The sequence below is a fragment of the Sarcophilus harrisii genome, chromosome 1, assembly GCF_902635505.1.
Source record: "Sarcophilus harrisii chromosome 1, mSarHar1.11, whole genome shotgun sequence".
NCBI lineage: Eukaryota > Metazoa > Chordata > Mammalia > Dasyuromorphia > Dasyuridae > Sarcophilus > Sarcophilus harrisii.
Genome location: NC_045426.1, coordinates 97,926,709 through 97,932,582, shown reverse-complemented (window position 1 = coordinate 97,932,582; position 5,874 = coordinate 97,926,709). Strand labels below are relative to the sequence as shown.

Below are 5,874 nucleotides of genomic sequence, written 5' to 3'. Positions count from 1 at the left end.
GGAAAAAATATCTAGTGGATAGAATGCTAGGCTTGGAGTCAGTATGAAAGAGATTTAAAATCTCGTTCCTGATACTAACTATGTAAGCCTAAGCAAATCATTTAAACTTAACTTGTCCCAGGCAACTCCCTCTCATTTATCTGTTAAATCACAGAAGCTTTGCATTAGCAGGGGGAATTCCCCATGCTATGGAAATCACTTATTCTTTGTTTTTCCATAACTTAGCATTAATAGTTATGCATATTAAAATGAAGCAGAAAAACTAAAAGGATGTCTTCTGCGATTTGTGGAGGAGAAGCAACACCATTCCACGGAAAGACGTGAGATCTGTATTCAAAAAAAGCTAATGTTGAATCTTGGATTTAATACTTATTACCTCTCCCTCTGTAACCATAGACAAGAAAATTATCTTCTCTTTATTTTATTTTCTTCTTCTATAAAGTTATGATAATGATATTTTCAGGGCAGCTTAGTAGTGCAGTGGTTAGAATACCAGATCTGGAGTCAGAAAGACCTGAGTTCAGATTGGTCACCTTGAGTATGTTACTTCATCCTGTTTGCCTCAGTTTCCTCATCTGTAAAATGAGCTAGAGAATAAAATAGCAAATCACTCCAGTATTTTTGCCAAGAAAACATCAAAGGGGGCAGACATGACTAAAACAACAACAATAATGTTTACAATCCTTACTTTATGGTATTATTTTAAGCATATGCTTCATAAACCTTAACCAATTAGTAAGACTGAGTAGCTTTTAGCATTTCTGTGAGCATAATTTTATAGGTTATTGGTTGCTTTGATAGAAAGAAAAGAAGACTGAGTAACTGAGTCATTATAGAAGTTAAATAATGACAAATAACGAGGAGTATGTGATAGAAGATCTGATGCATCCTTGGCTTTATAATAGTGGAAATCAAAGACCAGGATACAAAATAGGCTATGACTATGAAGTTACAAGGGATTCTAATTGAAAAAAAAAACTGGTTCTGATTCTAGTGAAACTTGAGGGCAGATGTTATTTTGTTTCTGCATTTCTTTCTTAATTACTTGGCCCAGAAGTAGGTTCTTGCAGCTTTTATGTATACTTCATATTTGTTAAATATCAATGGTGTTCTTGATCAGAATACCCATCACCAACCTTGAATTCTACACATCACTAAGAAACATTGAGGAAAATTTGGAAATGAAGTTGGAAAAAACTTTCAGGCATCCCATTCAATAGGGTATAAAGACAAACTGACCACAAGTTAGGTCTGTGTCAGCTCTGACACTGCTTTTGAGGAGAACATTTTAGATTCATATTATGTGCCTCCTATCATCAAGAAACCAGTTTAAAAAATTCCCAATTAGCTCCAGTCTTCATGTCTTTGGAATAGATAGCTTTAAAGTACTTGCTGACTAATTTCCAACACTTTGTGTGCAGTCTCAGTGAATACCTAAATGCACATTCTAGAGGAAAGTACCAGGCACATCAATTTCAGTGTGACTTTTCAACTTTCCTAAGTAGGTTCTTGTAGAAAAATTTACCATGCACTTTGCTTTCATTCTCATACACTGTGCACTCCAGTAGAGCATCTTTCACTTTTGTACCAGTCTTGTTCAATAGAACTTTATAACAACTCTTTTTACCAATGTCACAATCATGTACCAAGGGATAAGAGCAACTCCTGCCTCTTTGGAGGATCAATGAGCAATCTGTGAGACTTTATTCTTCAAAAATGCCCTTCCTAAGGTGCTTGAATCCTTTTTAAGAGTTAAAGAGAACTTAGATTTTATATCCAGTGTAACCAGAAGCAGATGAATATGTTCTATAGAAAACATATAAGGAATGAACAGCCACAATATTATATACAGCCATACTGTTTGGTGGATTCAGGCTCAAACTCCATCCTTTCCCCATCCTACATTTTCTTGTGTATGTAAATATTTCTGAAGATGACATCTTTAAAACACTTATCTGAATGTTTAAAGAATATACGATTCCATTGTGTTTATTGTGTTAGTTATAAGCAATTTTTATTTGGTGAAACAAATTCATCTTTAAAGTCTTACTTCCAAAAAGTGTCTCTTATAAGTCTTAATTTCACACACCATTATGAGATCCTGTCACCCTGTGATCCTCTTAAGAAATTAAACTGAGACTGAAACTTTTTGCCCAAAGGTTACACAGGACTCTCTCTTAGGTCACTGTTAATGATTTTTCTGTATGGCCTTCAGTGCAAATATAATGGTACAAATATAATGGTCACAATATAATGAATCATAATGAATTTGATTGGCAGAAAGACTTGAAATGATATAGTATACAGAGCAAGGGAATGGGAGTTCAAAGAGCTCAACTTTAGTTTTAGATCTGCTACTTAGAATGTTACTTTGGAGAAAGTTGCTTCTTTCTATTTTGATTCCTTCACCTACAGAGTGAGGGAATTGGAATAGAATACCAAAGGCTACATCCAACTTAACTATTCTATACTTCAAATGTGCTTCAATTAAACAACATATAAAGGGGCTACAAAACCTGAAAAGTGTGGGAATTGGATAATAGCAATTTTGATAATTACTGAAGTAACTTTATACTAATACACATTTCTCTACTAAGAGCCAAAGAAAGGTATTACGAGTGTGCTCATGTCCTGATGTGTATTTATTTCATCTAGGCCAAAAAATCTGTGCCAACAAACAATAACCAAATGAAACCCTAAAAATCTGGGCCAACAAACAATGACCAAATGAAACACTATCTCCCGAAAAGTGGGGTGTAATGATTAGGAGTGTTTTAGAACTGCACTTTCTCCTGGGTTTCATTGGCTTATCAAAATATTCACCTGCATCACCCTCCCATACAAGGTGTGAAAGAGCTCCTTGTGTGCAAGGTCCCAAAGTAAACAGATGTTGGCAACGTCACTGATGAGGATTTCCCTTGCACCGCTGTCAGTCTCCATGGCAACTGTCAACTACAACCTGCAAACAGTTACCTAAATTATATTACACATACCAGCAGAACTCCCACAGAGGGAATCCTTGTTTATATTTCAGTTTCCATGGTATCTGTTTCCGCTGTGATCCTTCGACTTGCGTTCAGTGTGTGCTTGTGCCTGTATGTGTATGCTTGAGCATAATGCGTGCCCTCTGCTCTTGTTGGAAGCCAAAATATGTTTGAAGAATGACGACTCTAATCTTCTTGGTGAAAATGATGTATGCAGTTCTTTGCCTAGTGAAAGTTTTGCGGTTGTTTTTGGGATCAGCAAAAGAATTCCTTCAGACTTACTGATGTGAATACAGTAAGACCATCTTTCCCTAGAGAAGATTGTGTTTTTAAACAATTAAATGAATTTTGACTTTGGGATGTTAGAGATACTCACTCACAAATGGATAAATCACTTTTGCTCAGATTTTCCAAAAACAATCACCTTTGGACCGAACAATAAGTAAATAGTATTTCAATTCCAAATGAAATTTGAGAAACATGTTTGAAGTGATTAAAAAGAGGAATTTTAACTAGTTTACAATTGTAGCCATAACATCACCACTGTGGCTGTAGATCATAAAGAATGCAGGATAGTAGTTGTATAACAGGTCTCACGAATTGAATTATTTCTGTATATGTTCTCAAAAGAGCACCACTTCTTAATCCCTCACACCAATCAATGCCATCCCTTTGATGGACCTATTCATTATTTCCTATTATTGCATCATGATTTCCAAAACCCCTGTTCTATAATCAATAAACAAATCTTTCTATTACACTTAAGACTTATTATTTGCCTTTTTAGAGAAGGCATTTTAAAATATTTTTTTTCTGAATTGAAGTCACTGTCTTATTTGATACTATTTAAGAACATTTAAATCAGAATAATTCTTAAATATCTATTGCATAAAGAACATGAAAACATATTTGAAGAGAGGGAGAGATAAGAATGGAAGATAATAACCATTGCATTAAAATAGTACTTTCAAATATGTGAAATACAAATATATTGGTATATGTATGTATGATACATATGCATGTGCATATTCATATTACATGTGTGCATGGATGTATATATTGCTTAGACTTACATCTACTTTAAGTTAAATAATCTAGTTATTATACTCCCCAATTTACAGATAAGGAAATTGAAGATTAGAAAGTCTAAAGCACTTATTTATGACTGATAGCTAGTACATGTTAAAGTGAAGATTTGAACCTAAGAATTCCTTACTTCAAATTCAGCATTTCAGGTTATGACACACTATATCAATAGAAGCCCTGGGTATGTCTCCTACTTTCAGTGACTTACAATTACAATGTAATATACTGAAATTTATGTCAACTATAATTCATAAATTAATAGATAAATATATTTACAATACAATTATTTTGATAGTTATAACTTCAGGATATCTTAATACATATACACATTCAGTGTGGACGAGTATATGTATGTATTCAAATGTATATATTTCATATGCATATTATATTGCACATACATTTGATATAAGCACTATATATAGACATATATATGTAGCGTTTATAGTATACACATGCACACACAGAGATACATAGTACTGCATTATCTTGCTTCTTCCGTACCCTAGCAATGGGATATATTGTTGATGTAGAATTTTAAACAATTGAGACATCTACACATATGTAATTAATATGTTTCTACTTAAAGGCATTTGAATCTACTGCTGTCTACTTATCAATTTAATTCAATAAACATTTTAAAATGTAATCATCCCTAGCATTTTAAGTTATATTGCTTCTCAGGAATGTCTGCCTTCCAAATTATCAACTACCACTAATATGATAATTTAAGTTTGTATCCATAAACACAATTCCTACAGGCATAGTGCCCAGGATAATGGGTAGAAAGCTATGTAGTTATTGTTTTCAATTTGTCTTTTTGAATAAATTCCTTTATTAAGAACTAATTGAGTTTGCTTGTTGATTTGTCAATGAAAACTACAGTAATAGGGGGCTCAGGAGCTCTAATATTAGTAGCAGAAGTTACCCATAAGGTTACCTTAGAACTCTGAGGGGACCTTAGGGGAACCAACCTACAATAGCAGGAAAATGTTTAGGGAATGAGTCTAGGGTAGGGGTAAGAGATATATAAACATATAGCACACACATATATTTATATATATACATATATATATATAATCTATATCATATATATATGTCATGTAAATACTTTATACTAATTTCATATGTATTTTTATACAAAAGTTATTTTATGGCTCATTTCTTCCTGACTTCTTTTTTTTTTTTTTACTTCACATTATATCTGCCTTTCTCTTCTTCCTTCTTTCTCTTCTCTGACTGATGATAATGCTATTCAGAATCAGAGCCAGAGCTAGAGATAGAGGTGATCAGCATTTTTTTTATTTTTAAAAAAGGAAAGACAGTAAAAGACTTAATATTATTTGCCAAATAAGCATCTCAGCCCTTTTTCTATCCTATATCAAGCACTAATCATCATGTTTGTTTTAAATTTTGTTTTAAAATAATTGAAAAATTGATAGGCTGTTTATATTGATTAGAAGAAATGAGACATGGGAAGACCAAGGTAGAAGCAAACTTATAATGTTGAAAAATGATGCAAAATGTATTTGAATGTATTAGAAAGTGTAATCTTGGTTAAATGTGGGTAGTCAATCATTTAGCTAAACAAAAATCCAACTGAGAAGAGTCTACAAGTTCTTTTGCACTTTTCATTTAATTCAGAAGGCAATTAGAGTTCAAGATTTGGTTCTTCGAAGGGAACTAATGAAGTCAAAATGAAATTTATGAATATAATCTGTATTGTTATGTGTAGGTTATATTGACTGAAGGAAGTGAAGCCTAAAGACTAAAGGATATACAGAGTCTTAGATTGTAAATAAGGAAG

The 5,874-nt window shown here is 32.9% G+C and overlaps 1 pseudogene; it reads left to right on the top strand.

The window, feature by feature from the left end:
- Nucleotides 1-1,103: 1,103 nt before the first annotated feature.
- On the top strand, nucleotides 1,104-1,799 carry LOC105749559 (annotated as a pseudogene).
- Nucleotides 1,800-5,874: the final 4,075 nt, after the last annotated feature.